Raw genomic sequence first — 20652 nt, 5'->3', positions numbered from 1 at the left:
AGTCGAGTATCTCTATTGGTATCCTGTTGATGTCTTATCATGTAAGATGTAGTAGTAAATCCCTTTGATCTCTAGTTGATGTCTCATTGTCATGTATCATGAGGCCGTTGATCTCTTTCGTCTCCTGTTGATTTCGTTTTATCGTGTAAAATGTACTTGAGGTTTTCCTTGATCTCCTTCCAACTACCATCATTGAGAACCATGAATTCCTCCATCAACATATGTAGTTAATGACTTTGCATATCACGACCTATTGCCTGCAAGAATGCCGGAGTGCTCGGGCAAAGATGTGTCACCCAACAAGAATGTTTGGTTTCTCGGGCAAAAATATGTCACCCAATAAGAATGTTTGGTTGCGAGGGCAAAGATGTGTCACCCAATAAGAATGTTTGGTTGCGAGGGCAAAGAGGACACTGGAAGATAACACGAGTAATGACGCCAACGCTACTTTCTCCTGATGCTGATGTTGTTGTTAGCGTGGTTGTTGCTGGTGCTGGTGCTGCTGCCAAAGCTGCTTGTGTTGATGTCATTGTTGCTGGTGCTGCTGTTGCTGATGCCGGTGGTGATACTGATGCTGTTGCAGGTGCTGTTGCTGCTGATTTTGTTTTTGTTAGTGTTGTTTTTGCCACCGTTGCTGCTGCTGCTTTTGTTGCTGCTGTTGCTGATGCCACTGCTGTTGATGGTGGTGGTGGTGTTGCCATTATTGCTTCTTATTCTGTTGTTGCTGGTGTTGTTGTTATTGCTGGTGTTGCTGCTGTTGTTGTTATTGCTGGTGTTGCTGCTGCTGCCGATGTAGTGGTGATATATTTCTTCTTTTCTTGATGTTGCTGAGCTGTTATTGGCGGTAGTGCTACTGCTGGTGCTGCTTCTGCTCCTGATGTTAATGGTAATGGTGCCGTTAGTGCTGATGATACTATTGTTGATTCTGCTGTTGCTGTGAGTGGAGGTGGTGGTGGTGCTAGTGTTGATTCCAACCACTCTCACCTTAACCCCTAGCATTTCATCACGTCGCGGAAGGAGGAGAAAGCGCTAACACAAACTCAAGAACAAAAAAAAAAAAAGGTAAAGACAATATACGTCCGCTGGTCAGACCGGTGAGGGCGTCACGTACCTTGGGAGCCAAGACTAAACAGAATCCCTTCAAGGGATGTTCCTTGATGCTGGTGAGGGGCTCTTGATCTAAGGGAACTGGATCTGTGCTCCAGTTCCCCGAATTAAGCCTGAATGTCTGCCATCCTTTCCCCATCCCTACGGTTTAGCGCTCGCCCATGATGATAATAATAACAATCTAAATAGAATGACATGGGACTGCATTTGACTAGTTTGTGAGGCAGTATTTGTTGAAGCACGGTCACCGGTACAGACGAAAGCTTTCGTTTGAGGCTAAGTTTCATTCTGTACAGAGCTTCATGAAGTTAGTGTATTCGTGTAGCTCTACACAGAGCTATACGTTGTTCAAATGCAAGCTATATACAATGTTTAATAAAATTTTCTCTGACAAGGGCGAACCTGTCAGCCAACACAACTAGAATCATTCATTTCTAGATTCATGCAATCATCAACAACAGAAGGACCATCTAAGCGATCTACACGTATCCTGAAGAAGAAGAAGAAGAAGAAGAAGAAGAAGAAGAAGAAGAAGAAGAAGAAGAAAGAAGAAGAAAGGAAAAAGATGAACAAGACTTCGGTTGTCATAAAGCCAGCGTCACGAGGCATATGCTCTGTTTCCTGACGACTCTTATCTAACCTAACAAAAGCTTGCTTTGCACCTGTTTCTTGTCTTCAGCACTGCCGGCAGTACGTCAACTATATTGAATAGTATTGGCATGTGTTGGCAACTGTGCTGGAAGATCGTGAAGGTGAGGGACGAGCAGGTGGTAGGTGGTGGGTTGCTGTGCGTGCCATCCTATCACTTCCTGCAGAACTACGTGAAACTGGTCGTTTTACACTCATGTCTCATTTTTCATTGAACCTGGTCGTTTCAAGGACACTTTCCCCAGGATACATTAAACTCTTGGTTAGTTAAGGGACACTTTCCCCAGGATACATTAAACTCTTGGCTGCTTAGGGGCACTTTCCCCAGAATACATTGAACTGTTAGCTGTTATATTGTAATTTACCTAAGATACATTGAACTCTTGGCTGTTTCGTGGTCACTTTTCCCAGGATACACAACACGTGGTCAATTGAGCTTCATTTCTCAAGGATAAACACTCGCTCGATTCCTTCATTCCACTATGTATTAGAGAGAGAGAGAGAGAGAGAGAGAGAGAGAGAGAGAGAGAGAGAGAGAGAGAGAGAGAGAGAGAGAGAGAGAGAGAGAGAGAGAGAGAGAGACAGGATGTGTAAGAAATAAAGGGGAAAAACTATATATCGTGACTTAACATGATAATTACGACCATAGCTAATAGTGCATTACCTACTTTCTAATATACCGTTACTACCGTGTTCTAAATCTTTCTAACATTTCCTAGCTGAAGCGTTTTAAAAATTACTTTCAATGATTCTACATCTAAAATGCTGTATATCAGTGGTACTCTGCAGACCAGATGATGTATTAAACACGTGTGAAACATCTGGGTGGCGAAGCGTCTACAAGTCAAGATACCCAGATGTTGGATATGTTGCAATGCGTAATATTACATTTCTTATTAAACTGTAACGAGAAACCTAGAAATATTTTAAAAATGGTTTCATTATGTAAGGTTCTTACATTATTGCTTTTAAAATGTATATAATATAGCCCTTATTCTTAATGCTCTTACATAGAGTTGTCAGGAAGTGGAACAATCTGGAGAGTGATGTAGTGGAGGCAGGTTCCATACATAGCTTTAAGAAAAGGTATAATAAAGCTCATGGAGCAGGGAGAGAGCGGATCTAGTAACGACCAGTGAAGAGGCGGGGCCGAGAGCTATGACTGAACCCCTGCAACCAGAATTAGGCGAGTACAGTTAGGTGAGTACACAAGCACACAAGGATCAGTGGGTTGTCATTGAGAACCCACTGATCTAGAAACATATGTAGGAGGTAAGTAATGGTTAACGTCGTTCTCTTCTGCCTTGGTGGGTCACTGTCTTGGTGGGTCGCTCTATCTTGGTGGGTCACTCTATCTTGGTGTGTCGCTCTATCTTGGTGGGTCACTCTATCTTGGTGGGTCACTCTATCTTGGTGGGTCACTTTGTCATGGTGGGTCACTCAACCTTGGTGGGTCAATCTTGGTAGATCACTCAACTTGGTGGGTCACTTTGTCTTTGTGGGCCACTATACCTTGGGTCACTCACTATCTTGGTGGGTCACTGTCTTGGTGGGTCACTGCCTTCGTGGATCATTGTCTTAGTGGGTCACTCTCTTGGTGGGTCACTTTGTATTGTTGGGTCAAACTACCTTAGTGGGACACTCTATTTTGGTGGGTCACTCTGCGTTGGTGGGTCACTCTGCCTAGGTGGGTCACTCTATCTTGGTAGATCACTCTACCTGGTGGGTCACTCTTCCTTGGTGGGTCAATTTGCCTTGGTGGGCCGCTGTCTTGGTGGGTCACTCTACCGTGGTGGGTCACTTTGCCTTGGTGGGTCACTCTATCTTGGTGGGTTACTTTCTTGGTGGGTCACTTTCCTTTGGTGGGTCACTCTACCTTTGTGGTTCACTCTGCCTTGGTGGGTCACTCTGCCTTGGTAGGTCACTCTATCTTGGTGGGTCACTCTGTCTTGGTGGGTCACTCAACCTTGGTGGGTCAATCTTAGTAGGTCACTCAACCTTGGTGGGTCTCTTTACCTTGGTGGGTCACTCTACCTTGGGTCACTCAACCTTGGTGGGTCACTTTACCTTGATGGGTCACTGTCTTGGTGGGTCACTCGACCTTGGTGCATCACTCTCTTGGTGGACCACTCTACCTTGGAGGGTCACTCTATCTTGGCGGTTCACTCTACCTTGGTGGGTCACTCTACCTTGGTGGGACACTATCTTTGTGGGTCACTCTCTCTCTTAGTGGGTCACTCTGCCTTGGTGGGTCACTCAATCTTGGTGGGTCACTCTGTCTTAGTGGGTCACTTTGCCTTGGTGGGTCACTCCATCTTGGTGGGTCACTCTACCTTTGTGGGTCACTCTGCCTCGGTGGGTCACTCTATGTAGGTTGGGCACTCTGCCTTGGTGGGTCACTCTATCTTGGTGGGTCACTCTGTCTTATTGGGCACTTTACCTTGGTGGGTCACTCCATCTTGGTGGGCCACTCTACCTTGGTGAGTCACTATCTTTCTTGGTGAGTCACTCTACCTTTGTGGGTCACTCTGCATCGGTGGGTCACTCTGCCTTGGTGGGTCACTCTGCCTTGGTGGGTCACTCTATCTTTGTGGGTCACTCTACCTTGGTGAGTCACTATCTTGGAAAGTCACTATCTTGGTGGGTCACTGTGCCTTGGTGAGTCATTATCTTGGTGGGTCACTCTACCTTGGAAAGTCACTATCTTGGTGGGTCACTCTGCCTTGGTGAGTCACTATCTTGGTGAGTCACTCTGCCTTGGTGAGTCACTATCTTGGTGGGTCACTCTGCCTTGGTGAATCACTATCTTGGTGGGTCACTTTCCCTTGGTGAGTCACTGTCTTGGTGGGTCACTTTCCCTTGGTGAGTCACTATCTTGGTGGGTCACTCTGCCAAGTTAAAACAACCAACCCTTAATGGGTGATTTATCTTGGTTTATATCAAGCACCACTTACCCTTCAGCAGCCACCTCCCTTCACCAGCTACACCCCCACCTTCTCACCCCAGCAGCACCCCTTCCCCTCCCCAACATTACGCCTGCTTCAGTATGTCAGGTGTGTGTTACCGTTACTCCCCAGACTAGGGATCGTGTTTTTACGAGTCAATCTCGTTTTATTGTGTTGTCTGAGCGCTGGCTCGTCACTTGGTCTTCCCTAACAAGAATTCAACTTAAATAGTTAATTTAAGCCAGGATAACCTAATAAAGGCAACACAATTGTAACACAGGGGAACTTAAGTGCCTCTTAAATCCAACTTTTTTCACTCATGTATTTGTCTAATATATTTTAAAAGCTGCCTATGGTCGATGCTTCAGTGGTCTTACTGTTTCGTTCTGTTGTATTGTTGAGGTGGATGGCGGCAGCCTCAAGACACCTACGTTAAGTCCTGTTGTTTCCTTTATAAATAAGATATGCTTACATATGCAATGAGATGTATGTATCTCTGTGTTCTTGTGATATATATATATATATATATATATATATATATATATATATATATATATATATATATATATATATATATATATTTATATATATATATATATATATATACATTTATTTATTTAGTGTGCTTGTATGTACACCGAAATACGTTTATGTCTTAGTGTATGTAAAAATAGACAGTGAAAATTGGAAATAAAACTGTGCGCTTACATATGTTTGCACAAACATCTTCAGGGATGTGATTCCTCTAAACATATGTGTGTAAGCACATGAAAGCACTCGGATTTTATTTCCTATTTTCACTCTGATATTTTTACGTATTTACAATCACGGGTTTTATTTTGATTTGTTCCAGCTTTGTGTATATACATCGAGTTGTGTGTATATACATCGAGTTGTGTGTATATACACGACGGGTGTAGTGGAGAATGTAGGAGAGGTGGTGAAGTAGTGGTGGAGACTGTAGGAGAGGTGGTGTAGTGGTGGAGAAGATTGCAGAAGAGGTGGTGAAGTAGTGATGGAGAAGACTATAGGAGAGGTGGTGAAATTGTGATGGAGAAAACTGTAGTAGAAGTGGTGAAGTAGTGGTGGAGAAGACTGTAGGAGAGATGGAGAAGCTTTAAAGACTCCTGGGCATCATTGCTGCTTAATTCACGGAAATGAAAAATAATAAGCAGCGAAAAAAGAAGTGAGAGAGAGAGAGAGAGAGAGAGAAATGAGTAAGTGAAAAGGAGGAGGGAGGGAAAGTGAATGAGTCATGGAAGAAAAGAAGAAATAAAGCGAGGAAGAATTAGAAGAGGAAGAGAATGGGAGAAAGGGGAATATTGCCAGTAATAGAAAAGGAGATAAAAATATGGAAAAAAAGAATCAACTGTGAAAAGGGCGAGAAAAAGAGAGAATAAAGACTGTGTGATGGTAAAAGAGAAGAGAAGAGAAGAGAGAGAGACAGAGAGAGAAAGAGAGAGAGAGAGAGAGAGAGAGAGAGAGAGAGAGAGAGAGAGAGAGAGAGAGAGAGAGAGAGAGAAACAGAGAGGTAGGGAGAAGATTTCGCCATGAACCCCAAAAAAAATAAAATAAAAACAGACGCGTATGAGGAGAGATGGAAAGAAACAGAATAATAGCAGTGTTATATAAAAATAAATAAATAAATAAGTAAAGAGAAAGAAAAAGGCCATTTACACTTGTCTTGTAAGATGTAAGTTGTTGTTTCTGGGTGGCCCAGCAGGTTGTTGTGGCTGGGTGACCCAGCAGGCTGTTGTGGCTGGGTGACCCAGCAGGTTGTTGTGGCTGGGTGACCCAGCAGGTTGTTGTGGCTGGGTGACCCAGCAGGTTGTTGTGGCTGGGTGACCCAGCAGGTTGTTGTGGCTGGGTGACCCAGCAGGTTGTTGTGGCTGGGTGAACCAGCAGGTTGTTGTGGCTGGGTGACCCAGCAGGTTGTTGTGGCTGGGTGACCCAGCAGGTTGTTGTGGCTGGGTTGCCCAGCAGGTTGTTGTGGCTGGGTGACCCAGCAGGCTGTTGTGGCTGGGTGACCCAGCAGGTTGTTGTGGCTGGGTGACCCAGCAGGTTGTTGTGGCTGGGTGACCCAGCAGGCTGTTGTGGCTGGGTGACCCAGCAGGTTGTTGTGGCTGGGTGACCCAGCAGGTTGTTGTGGCTGGGTGACCCAGCAGGTTGTTGTGGCTGGGTGACCCAGCAGGTTGTTGTGGCTGGGTGACCCAGCAGGTTGTTGTGGCTGGGTGAACCAGCAGGTTGTTGTGGCTGGGTGAACCAGCAGGTTGTTGTGGCTGGGTGAACCAGCAGGTTGTTGTGGCTGGGTGAACCAGCAAGTTGTTGTGGCCGGGTGAATAAGCAGGTTGTTGTGGCCGGGTGACCCAGCAGGTTGTTGTGGCCGGGTGAACCAGCAGGTTGTTGTGGCTGGGTGAACCAGCAGGTTGTTGTGGCTGGGTAAACCAGCAGGTTGTTGTGGCTGGGTGACCCAGCAGGTTGTTGTGGCTGGGTGACCCAGCAGGTTGTTGTGGCTGGGTGACCCAGCAGGTGTTGTGGCTGGGTGACCCAGCAGGTTGTTGTGGCTGGGTGACCCAGCAGGTTGTTGTGGCTGGGTGGCCCAGCAGGTTGTTGTGGCTGGGTGACCCAGCAGGTTGTTGTGGCTGGGTGACCCAGCAGGTTGTTGTGGCTGGGTGACCCAGCAGGTTGTTGTGGCTGGGTGACCCAGCAGGTTGTTGTGGCTGGGTGACCCAGCAGGTTGTTGTGGCTGGGTGAACCAGCAGGTTGTTGTGGCTGGGTGACCCAGCAGGTTGTTGTGGCTGGGTGACCCAGCAGGTTGTTGTGGCTGGGTGAACCAGCAGGTTGTTGTGGCTGGGTGACCCAGCAGGTTGTTGTGGCTGGGTGAACCAGCAGGTTGTTGTGGCTGGGTGACCCAGCAGGTTGTTGTGGCTGGGTGACCCAGCAGGTTGTTGTGGCTGGGTGAACCAGCAGGTTGTTGTGGCTGGGTGACCCAGCAGGTTGTTGTGGCTGGGTGACCCAGCAGGTTGTTGTGGCTGGGTGAACCAGCAGGTTGTTGTGGCTGGGTGACCCAGCAGGTTGTTGTGGCTGGGTGAACCAGCAGGTTGTTGTGGCTGGGTGACCCAGCAGGTTGTTGTGGCTGGGTGACCCAGCAGGTTGTTGTGGCTGGGTGACCCAGCAGGTTGTTGTGGCTGGGTGACCCAGCAGGTTGTTGTGGCTGGGTGACCCAGCAGGTTGTTGTGGCTGGGTGAACCAGCAGGTTGTTGTGGCTGGGTGAACCAGCAGGTTGTTGTGGCTGGGTGAACCAGCAGGTTGTTATGGCTGGGTGAGCAGGTTGTTGTGGCTGGGTGAACCAGCAGGTTGTTGTGGCTGGGTGAACCAGCAGGTTGTTGTGGCTGGGTGAACCAGCAGGTTGTTGTGGCTGGGTGAACCAGCAGGTTGTTTTGGCTGGGTGAACCAGCAGGTTGTTGTGGCTGGGTGAACCAGCAGGTTGTTTTGGCTGGGTGAACCAGCAGGTTGTTGTGGCTGGGTGAACCAGCAGGTTGTTGTGGCTGGGTGAACCAGCAGGTTGTTGTGGCTGGGTGAACCAGCAGATTGTTGTGGCTGGGTGAACCAGCAGGTTGTTTTGGCTGGGTGAACCAGCAGGGTGTTGTGGCTGGGTGAACCAGCAGGTTGTTGTGGCTGGGTGAACCAGCAGGTTGTTGTGGCTGGGTGAACTAGCAGGTTGTTTTGGCTGGGTGAACCAGCAGGTTGTTGTGGCTGGGTGAACCAGCAGGTTGTTGTGGCTGGGTGAACCAGCAGGTTGTTGTGGCTGGGTGAACCAGCAGGTTGTTGTGGCTGGGTGAACCAGCAGGTTGTTTTGGCTGGGTGAACCAGCAGGTTGTTGTGGCTGGGTGAACCAGCAGGTTGTTGTGGCCGAGTGAACCAGCAGGTTGTTGTGGCTGGGTTTGAACCAGCAGTTGTTGTGGCTGGGTGAACCAGCAGGTTGTTTGGCTGGGTGAACCAGCAGGTTGTTGTGGCTGGGTGAACCAGCAGGTTGTTGTGGCTGGCTGGTTGAACCAGCAGGTTGTTGTGGCTGGGTGAACCAGCAGGTTGCTTTGGCTGGGTGAACCAGTAGGTTGTTGTGGCTGGGTGAACCAGCAGGTTGTTGTGGCTGGGTGAACCAGCAGGTTGTTTTGGCTGGTTGAACCAGCAGGTTGTTGTGGCTGGGTGAACCAGCAGGTTGCTTTGGCTGGGTGAACCAGTAGGTTGTTGTGGCTGGGTGAACCAGCAGGTTGTTGTGGCTGGGTGAACCAGCAGGTTGTTATGGCTGGGTGAACCAGCAGGTTGTTGTGGCTGGGTGAACCAGCAGGTTGTTATGGCTGGGTGAACCAGCAGGTTGTTGTGGCTGGGTGAACCAGCAGGTTGTTGTGCCTGGGTGAACCAGCAGGTTGTTTTGGCTGGGTGAACCAGCAGGTTGTTGTGGCTGGGTGAACCAGCAGGTTGTTTTGGCTGGGTGAACCAGCAGGTTGTTGTGGCTGGGTGAACCAGCAGGTTGTTGTGGCTGGGTGAACCAGCAGGTTGTTGTGGCCGGGTGAACCAGCAGGTTGTTGTGGCCGGGTGAACCAGCAGGTTGTTGTGGCCGGGTGAACCAGCAGGTTGTTGTGGCCGGGTGAGTCAGCACTCCCGCGGAGAGACTACCGTCATCTACATATGGTCCGGTGAAACCTGTGTGTATTTGTGTGAGTTCTCTCAGGTCACATACTGAATGTACGAGAGATAATTTTTTTTACAAGACTCTAACTTTAATTGGACATTGAACTGTGTGTGTGTGTGTGTGTGTGTGTGTGTGTGTGTGTGTGTGTGTGTGTGTGTGTGTGTGTGTGTGTGTGTGTGTGTGTGTGTGTGTGTGTGTGTGTATGACCTGTTTATAATTTAATATAATGCTTAGAGAAGCATTTCATTATTTAATGTTGATACGAAAAGCATTTCATCTGCATTTTGTATTGACTTTAAGTAATGTTAATACTTATTTTTCCCCAAATCAATATATTATGTCTTTCGTAATTATAAAAAAAGAAATTTCAATATATCTACAATCATCTCTTTCGTATCGTAATTTTGTTAAAATCGCCACCGCTTATGTTGAACATGTATTCAACAACTAGGATTTTTTGTGTGTGTCAGTACTGACCTTGATCCTGGAGCGAGGAGAGACGGTATGTACGCTTCGTTACACCTGTTTCTCGTGTTCACCCAGAAGTAGGAACCCAGGTGTTCGTTGACTGGAGGCGGTAGTATACCTTATATAGGAATGGGGTGTATAAGGAGCTGAGGGTAAATTAACTACTCATACTTTGTAAATTCAACAGCGTAAAAAAAATGCATCTGATATATCAGCTTTTGCGAGCTTTATAGAAAATCCAAGCTGAAATTAAAAATTATGAGAATAAAGATAGAAATTCAATCAAATAAAGTATAATCGGTGAGTAAAGATGACAAAAATACCATAAGCTTTATATATAATAATAAATAATAAGAACACACGTCAAAGTAACTCCCAGGTGAAGCACAGGATGAAGAATGCAAGAAATAAACTTGAAGTGAACCAAAGCTGTGCAATGAAAAATATGAAAAACTGATTCATAGATGTGTATGATGGATTAACTGATTATCCAGCAGCACTGGAGATATTATCTTATCCAGTAAGACGTTAGGAAGTAGGGACCGAAGTAAATGAACGATAACCTTGAGTCAGGAACGAACCTTCATATGAGACGGCTTCGCACGTTGTCGGAGATATGCTTTTACGTGAAACAATAGTGGTTTAAAACACACTAACATTTGATTAGATGAAATAACAGTATTTTATTTCAGTCCCGTGTTGGCCGCTGATAAGTTGGTTCACGAACAGGATGAGTAGGTATACGTGAGTAACAGCGATGAAGAGAGGAAAGACAAGGTTACAATAATACCCACATTAGTTATGAGACCTTCGTAGTAAGCCAGGCTGGCCTTCACAGATTAAGTTAAAGATCAGTAGAATATTCACAAGACTACTTGTTGTGGCCGGGTAGCCCTTCTTCCTCGTAGGTCTCGTTACTCAATCAAACCATACGGACAGATAGGAGAAAATATAGCAGTTACCAAAAGGCAAAGTAGATCAGTCACACTATAGGCCGATGGCCCTTATAGGAATAAGTGTGACATTATGTTAGGAAAAAGAACACAAGTGCAACTAATGTGACATTTTATTGTGGCAACGTTTCGCTCTCTAGGAGCTTTATCAAACCGTAACTGCTTGACAAAGCTCCTTTTACCTAACATATTGTCGGTAATTCTTCCAACATTAATAAAAAAGTGTGACATTGAAAATTTTAGCGATAACAAGACAATATTCTTCAATAATATTAACGTCAACACAGGTAACAGGTCATAAGATATGTCCAAAATAACCCATGTAACTCAAGGGAAAGATATGATTGATGAAGGAACCAGGAGTCAGACCTGAGGAACTCCCTAACTGATGAGTAAGACAGGCGCAAAACCCAGGAATCTTGGTGTATTACTTATTTTTATTTAGACTACTGTCTTGTTGTGATAAACTGTGTTATAAAATATGTTTATAGTGTGAAAAGTGATTCATAAATTTAAAAATCATGATTGACGTCACTCATGAAAACCGTCCACAAAACACCGACATGATTTATAAATTTATATAGCACTTTTTCCATTACTGTAATTCAGCAGCCTGCATAACATCATCAGTTGTCGGTATTGTGTACTGTTTACAATATTCCTCTCCCTAGTTACCGTGTCACCTAACAGCCGCCATGCTAGTTCCTAAAAATGACCTAGAGGCTGCGGTAAAGTAAACAACCCTCTTGAAGCAGGCGAATACCACTGTCAAACAATCTACAACATAATCATACACAATATTTACTCTCAAACTAATATACAAAAAGAGAACATTTTCTTCACATGCACTGTGTAATGAAGTGATTCTTACACCTGCCAGGTCATGGCCGGCACTCGTGCTCACCACTAAACAGTAATAAGTGGATCTCCCGTTCGGGTGAATAAACTATACCTCTGACTTGGTTGAAAGAATCAGGGCAAGCGACGTGGCGTAGCACCGCCTCCAGGGACATGGAGAACGCGGCCTGACTGAGTATCCCCGACACACCCTGGCCACAAGGCTGGGTTAGCCAAGATTCAACAGGAATTAGGGCAAGTGTTTCCTAACGCGTGTCGTTGTCATATGATGACCAGCCACTGGAGCTTTTGGTCATCTGACCGAGGCCTTCCGCTGGCTTACCCGTCCACCTCTTCAAAAATTAAGATTATTAATAATCTTCACTTGTGTGTCCCTGGCCAACAGCCGCACCTAAACCCACCATCACTGCTGTTTAGGGCTCATAGAGGCCTATTCTTATTTCACTATGTAAATCTTTTGTTTTGATTATGCAAAATTTCTTACGAAGATGTCAACGGCACTTTCTAAATTTTTTCTAAAGTTTTTGCTTCATATTTAAAGCGGTGATTTAGGTATCCCAGGTAAAATATATAAACATTTGAACTATAAAATCATTCGTGACTCTGTATACAACATCACCACTTTACATATCATCACTGCTGCACACTCCATCACTGCTGCACACTCCATCACTGCTGCACACTCCATCACTGCTGCACACTCCATCACTGCTGCACACTCCATCACTGCTGCATACTCCATCACTGCTGCATACTCCATCACTGCTGCACACTCCATCACTGCTGCACACTCCATCACTGCTGCACACTCCATCACTGCTGCACACTCCATCACTGCTGCACACTCCATCACTGCTGCATACTCCATCACTGCTGCATACTCCATCACTGCTGCATACTCAATCACTGCTGCACACTCCATCACTGCTGCACACTCCATCACTGCTGCACACTCCATCACTGCTGCATACTCCATCACTGCTGCACACTCCATCACTGCTGCACACTCCATCACTGCTGCACACTCCATCACTGCTGCACACTCCATCACTGCTGCACACTCCATCACTGCTGCATACTCAATCACTGCTCCATACTCCATCACTGCTGCACACTCCATCACTGCTGCACACTCCATCACTGCTGCACACTCCATCACTGCTGCACACTCCATCACTGCTCCATACTCCATCACTGTTGCACACTCCATCACTGCTCCATACTCCATCACTGCTGCACACTCCATCACTGCTCCATACTTCATCACTGCTGCACACTCCATTACTGCTGCACATTCCATCACTGCTGCACACTCCACCACTGCTGCACACTCCATCACTGCTGCACATTCCATCACTGCTGCACACTCCACCACTGCTGCACACTCCATCACTGCTGCACACTCCATCACTGCTGCACACTCCATCACTGCTGCACACTCCATCACTGCTCCATACTCCATCACTGCTGCACACTCCATCACTGCTCCATACTTCATCACTGCTGCACACTCCATCACTGCTGCACATTCCATCACTGCTGCACACTCCACCACTGCTGCACACTCCATCACTGCTGCACATTCCATCACTGCTGCACACTCCACCACTGCTGCACACTCCATCACTGCTGCACATTCCATCACTGCTGCCCACTCCACCACTGCTGCACACTCCATCACTGCTGCACATTCCATCACTGCTGCACACTCCACCACTGCTGCACACTCCATCACTACTGCACATTCCGTCACTGCTGCACACTCCACCACTGCTGCACACTCCATCACTGCTGCACACTCCATCACTGCTGCACACTCCATCACTGCTGCACACTCCACCACTGCTGCACACTCCATCACTGCTGCACACTCCATCACTGCTGCACACTCCATCACTGCTGCACATTCCATCACTGCTGCACACTCCACCACTGCTGCACACTCCATCACTGCTGCACACTCCATCACTGCTGCACACTCCATCACTGCTGCACACTCCATCACTGCTGCACACTCCATCACTGCTGCACACTCCATCACTGCTGCACACTCCATCACTGCTGGACACTCCACCACTGCTGCACACTCCATCACTGCTGCACACTCCACAACTGCTGCACACTCCATCACTGCTGCACACTCCACCACTGCTGCACACTCCATCACTGCTGCACACTCCATCACTGCTGCACACTCCATCACTGCTGCACACTCCACCACTGCTGCACACTCCATCACTGCTGCACACTCCATCACTGCTGCACACTCCATCACTGCTGCACACTCCATCACTGCTGCACACTCCACCACTGCTGCACACTCCATCACTGCTGCACACTCCACCACTGCTGCACACTCCATCACTGCTGCACACTCCACCACTGCTGCACACTCCATCACTGCTGCACACTCCATCACTGCTGCACACTCCACCACTGCTGCACACTCCATCACTGCTGCACACTCCATCACTGCTGCACACTCCATCACTGCTGCACACTCCATCACTGCTGCACACTCCATCACTGCTGCACACTCCATCACTGCTGCACACTCCATCACTGCTGCACACTCCATCACTGCTGCACACTCCACCACTGCTGCACACTCCATCACTGCTGCACACTCCATCACTGCTGCACACTCCATCACTGCTGCACACTTCATCACTGCTGCACACTCCATCACTGCTGCACACTCCATCACTGCTGCACACTCCACCACTGCTGCACACTCCATCACTGCTGCACACTCCATCACTGCTGCACACTCCACCACTGCTGCACACTCCATCACTGCTGCACACTCCATCACTGCTGCACACTCCATCACTGCTGCACACTCCATCACTGCTGCACACTCCATCACTGCTGCACACTTCTTCAATGTTTTTTTCAATTACTACATACACCACAATTGTACACACCATTTTTGAACACACTGTATCACTGCACATCCATTCACTGTACACCCAGTTTAGCTGGGGAACCTTATAACAACGTTTCGGTCCGTCCCGGACCACTGTCAAGTCCCAGATATTGTGACATAACAGTACCCGAAACATCGTCATGAGAATTTCTCTCCTAAGTGCTTTTTATTTGTGAATTGTTGCAGCTACAGGATTACGACTTGTTATTCTCTACTGTACATTCATTATTGTGCATTCCAACACTGTATGAACCATTTCCGGTGCAGAAGGGCTTTTTCCTCTACCTAAACACCATCTCAAGCTTCTGATTTGAGACTTTTCTGTCTCATTTTGGAAGTCACTTTCATTTTTTGGTCGTGCTGCTGGATGTCCTCAGTAACCCTCTTGCAATTATGGCTCTGTTACTGCCAGAGCTTTCCTCTAGGTGTGTTGTGGTGGCCAAGGCTGCCTGGCCTCGCCTACTTATATTTCCCCTGTGTTTTGGAAGGCTGAAATTTGTTCCTCTGAAATTGGCAGTTGATGTGGTTGGAATAAAGAACACAAAGGCACAATACCGTGACTGGAACAATGCGCAAATAACCCGCCCCATAAGAGAAAGAACTTTATGATATTTCAGTTCGACTTGGACCATTAAGTAGTCCAGGTAGGACCGAAAAGTCGTCATAAAGTTTCTTTCTCCAATATGCGGGTTATTTGTGCACGGCTGAATTTCTGTTTATTTGGGTTTTGATATTTACTTGAAATTTAAAAGCTGGACTTCGCTGAGGTTTTGATCCTGGTGTCTTCTACGGGAATGTCTAGATTCTGGTGAAGGGCTTTTGAACAAAGGAAGAAGAACTGCCCTCTTATTCCTAGTATCAAACTCCGATTGCCTCCTATCCCACCAGGCGCTGTATAACCATCACTGACATAAAACTTCCGGGTGTATATAATATTACTAACAATCATTTCACCTCCGCAGAGTTTTCGTCATTGGTCTCAACCGTCTCGTTTCTCTTTCGTACAGCAGCACTCTCGTAACCTTTGATATGCAGATGCTTTCCTTGTCATGCGATGCCGCATGCCACTTTCTAATGTGTGATTCGGTCTTCTCAGAATTCTCCTGCTGATTTGAACTTTTCCTAAGGTGTCGTAAAGGATTCTTTGATGAGATTTCTGAAGGTTATTTTGAGATATGTTAAACTTACAGATGTTGCCGATGTTATACAGTTTATGCGCTACTCTAGTGACGTAAAGAATAAAAATGCATAATGCAGTGATTGGAACAATACACAAATAACCCGCACATAGGAGAGAGGAGCTTACGACGACGTTTCGATCCGACTTGGACCATTTACAAGTGTGACTTGGTTGGACCGATACGTCGTCATAAACTTCTTTCTCAATTTACGGGTTATGTGCCTCTCATGATATATTCACCAGAACAAAATCGTCACTTATGGTAATAATTTCTACAGCAGAATGAATTTATCCTTTAGTTAAAACATGCTAAAAGGAGAAAATAATTAGATAAATAGCTAACACAGAACACACAACTGAAATATTTTCCTTACATCTAAAACGATGTTAAGGGAATTTCATTTATTCAGTGTATCTTTTGTTAGATAATATTACCTGAGTAATTTCTTTATTTTTGACTTCTGTATGAGCTCAGGTATTGTGGCTGTATTTTTATTACTAAATGAAGGATCGAGCCTCCATCAGTCAGGGAGCTGAATAATTCACACTGGTTTAGGTCTTCATTTGCCAAAAAAAAATAGTTGTGCCTCTATAGACATATTCATATATTCCGTAACTTTAAAAAAATTAAGAAAGGTTTTATCATACATGATTGCTACTGAATGAAAATTTCTCGTTTCAAGCCCGACGTCCCTAGCATGGGCCAGTAGGCCTCCTGCAGTGCTTCTTTTTATGTTCTTATAATTTTACCATAACAGTTGTAAAAATATAGTAAAAAAAAATCCTGTCGTATTGGTTAACTGATCATTCAGTTGATATTTCTTGTGTCATTGCGTGACTAAAATTATAATACATTTATACATCACATGCGATGTATAAATAAACGTAAGCTCATGTTTTGGTTCAGCACTTTAATGTTTATAACTTTTGTGAACACTTACACTTATTTCAGAGAAGAATTTTGCTTCATCACGGCCAATAAATCCTGGTCGTTACAAAAAATGTTAATTATTAAATATCTGGAATAATCGGTTTAGTGAGTTCAATAAATGACTCTGAATCATTCATATACACAGGATTCAGTAAATATCAGGTGTATAAATATGAATATTTTTCTTCCTTCAACAAACCGGCCGTATCCCACCGAGGCAGGGTGGTCCAAAAATAAAACCAAAAGTTTCTCTTTTTGACTTTAGTAATGTATACACGAGAAGGGGTTACTGGCCCCTTGCTCCTGGCATTTTAGTCGTCTCTTACGACACGCATGGCTTTCGGAGGAAGAATTCTGTTCCACTTTCCTATAGAGATAAGAGGAAATAAACAAGAACAAGAGCTAATAAGAAAATACAAGAAAACACAGAGGGGGTGTGTATATATATGCTTGTATATGCATGTGTAGTGTGACATAAGTGTAAGTAGAAGTTGCGAGACGGTCCTGAACTGTTGCATGTTTAAGAGACAGTAAAAAAGACATTGGCAATCCTATCATCACGTAAAATAATGACAGGCTTTTGTTTTACACTCACATGGTAGGACGGTAGTACCTCCCTGGGTGGCTGCTGTCTACCAACCTTCTACCTCAGTGTGTATATATCTTTGATAAATTAGACACATGTGCAAGACTTGGGTACCTTTAATGAGGAAGCGTTTCATCACTCAGTGGCTTCATCAGTCCTTTACAAAGAAGAATGGTGAAGATCAGAAGGAGTTTGAGGTAATTCAGTCCCTCAGCCTGGCTGAGGGACTGAAACGTTTTCCCAATAAAGATACCCAAGTGTTGCAAATGTATCTAATTTAGCAACTTGTCGGTTCTCTGAACTATTTTTCTGAATATATATTTGTTCCTCACATGAATGTTTTAAGCCTCTAGCACATTATTATTTACTTGCATAGATTACTTTGCTGCTGGATTTGACTTCCCAGTTTAATATTTACATGCGCTAAATTCATCTATAAGTTCAAATGTAAATAGAGACGTCTTTTCAGTGTTACCATTTTTTTCCACAGTGGTAGTTTATGCTTTACATCTAATTTCTAAGTATCCATACACAGGTGGTCACTGTTGATATGGCAATACTGCAACACACTGTCGCCGTAAACTACGTATATTTTTGACAATAAATATTATATAAATTGCATTTTTTTTACACTGATACTCAATTCAAAGTCAATTTCCAACAAGTTTTCTCTTTCCAAATAGGAAAACGTGATAGACACGTTTACACGTTCTGTAAATTCAACCCGACGGTTCCAGTTTCTCACAGTGATCACCCACGCCAACTTTTCCTTCAGGCATGGCACAGATTTGTTGCTTTCTGATACTGACTTGGAAGCTATTCATAAACATGCGTAGTGGGAATTGCATCCTCTTAAATATACTCAACTGTTGCTTGCATAAGTTTTGTAACTCTCCAACGGTGTGATGTGTTATCAAAGGGTACACATGACCTGTCTTAATTCATATTTGCTGGGTAACTTACTGAGAGATACAGAAACAGAGAGAGAGAGAGGGAGAGAGAGAACAAAAAGTAACAGAAAAAAGAAAAGGAGGAAAAATGAAAGAGAAAATCCCCTCATCTTTCTCGGTTTTCCACAAACCGAGCACGCCCTTCCTTCCTGCCTCTTTCGAGTGTCAAGTCTCAGGCATTGACCCTGCTGCCTGGCTGCCTGGCTGCCTGGCTGGATGTCTCTTCCGGCAAGCCAGCAGCTTTCTCCTTTCCAATCATTCCACCACCTTTCATATCTACCCTTCTCATTTTTTAAGTAGTATATAATGTTTCAGCCATATAAAGCAAGGAGCTAATGTGTCCTTACAAGTCCTGTAGTATAATAAGTACAGATACCAAAGTTCGCTAAAGTACTCCAAATCAACATTTAGTGTATATTATGTATGAGGTCATGCTGTATTCCAGGATAAAACGGAAACATCTCGGAATTAATGTAATTAACTGTCCCACTAGACTGTGGAAAAAGACACATGTGTACAGTAGAGGACAGTAAGGAATTACTTGTACACTCCAAGTAATTCCTTAAGCCAGCATTACTGCTACACATGTTTAGCACCGCTTGTATGTATATATATGGTGTTAGACATTACTGCGTCTAACCCAAGTATACTTTCTCCGTATCCGTCTACATGTCTGTTGCTTATACTTTTCACTTCCCCGTATATTGAGCTATTGAACTATTTTTTCTGCTTTCTAGGTAATCCTGTCACATGGAAGGAATAAGTTCTCATAAGTGAAGACAGGAAATCCTTTGAACGTAGCAAACATTGCCAATAATATCTGGGAAATAGTCGAACAAATATGGCAATGGAGTTTGTATTGAAAATTGTGCAATACGTGAATTTGGGCACCAGTCAAAATGGTTAGCTAAAGAGAATGATCACATAAGACCTAAGAAAATAATTAAGAGAATAATGAGGGTGGCTAATAAAAAACACAGCAGAACGAATAAGATTGCCGAAGAAAAAAATCGAAAGATCGGAGGATGGTGGCCAAAGAAGAGGATCAAGAGAGTGAAGAACGTGGGAAAGGAGAAATATCAAGAGCACGAAGGCCATTAACGAGAAACATCGAGAAAGGGAAGAGGCGTGTTTATTAAGGAAGATCCAGAGAGCGATGGACTATTGGTGCATAGGGAAAAAGAGAGAGAAGGAAGGAACTGGCTGCTTACGAGGTTAGTATGCAGGAGGAGGAATGTCCTCAATGTTTCAGAGATCCTCGCCACGCCATCGTTTTTGCGTTGGATAATGTGGACCAAAGAATGCTTCAGCACTCTCTCCAGGATATGTGAACACTGCATGCGTGTGGATGTACAGGTCCTGAGTCAGATTCACCACATAAACCAGGTCCTGAGTCAGGTCCATTACATCCACCAGGTCTTTAGTTAGGTCCCACACATCCACCAGGTCTTGATTCAGGTCCACTACATCCACCAGGTCCTGAATCGGGTCCATTACATCAACCAGGTCTTCAGTCAGGTCCCATACATCCACTAGGTCATCCTCATCTACCTGGTTCTTTACACGCACAAGGTTGTGTACAGTCATTTCCCGTACATCCACCAGGTCTTCAGTCAAATTCAGTACACACACACACACACACACACACACACACACACACACACACACATACACACACACCAGCGTAATAACCAGGTCCAGGACACCCCTTCTCCAGGTTTCAACCAGGTCCTCTGCATCTACGAGAGTATTAGTCAGGTCCAGGTCCAATACGTCCACCAGTGACTTAGTCAGGTCATGACCACAGAAGATTTAGTCCGGCGTAGATGAAGCTGGTTGATTATTCAATGAAGTTTAAATGCACTCGACTACACTAGAAACATTAAAATCTACACGAAACCCGTTCACCACCGGATAAAAATATATTAATCCCTAGAACAGAGATTATAGTAAACTCTCTCAGCATATATACACTGAGACAAATACATCTCTCAGTGTATATATAGAGAGTGACAAAGATGAAATGTCTCAAGAGCAGTTTAATAATCTCTCTGAATATAATACAATAGAAAAATGAGAATAAGAGAAAAAACAGCAAATCGTATTATTTTCGAAATTAGACAATATCAAGGATCTGAAGATTAAATCAGGAACAAAATTATGTTAGGGATAGAGAGATTAAGTCAAGGATAAGAAGAAAATGTCATAGTTGGGACAATTAGGGCTACGATATTTATTTCCCGGCTAGGAGGATTATGTTAGGTCAAAAATTATGTGTCAGGGTCAAGAAAATTAGATAAGAATGCTAAAGCTTAAGAGAGGAAGTGTCGGGTTGGTTATTATTTCAACAGTTAACGAGATTCAATTATATATAATGAGACATTTGTGGCGGATGTTTAACTTG

Source organism: Cherax quadricarinatus, chromosome 19 (genome assembly GCF_038502225.1).
Source record: "Cherax quadricarinatus isolate ZL_2023a chromosome 19, ASM3850222v1, whole genome shotgun sequence".
NCBI classification, from domain to species: Eukaryota; Metazoa; Arthropoda; class Malacostraca; order Decapoda; family Parastacidae; genus Cherax; species Cherax quadricarinatus.
Note: the sequence above shows the minus strand (reverse complement) of the source record.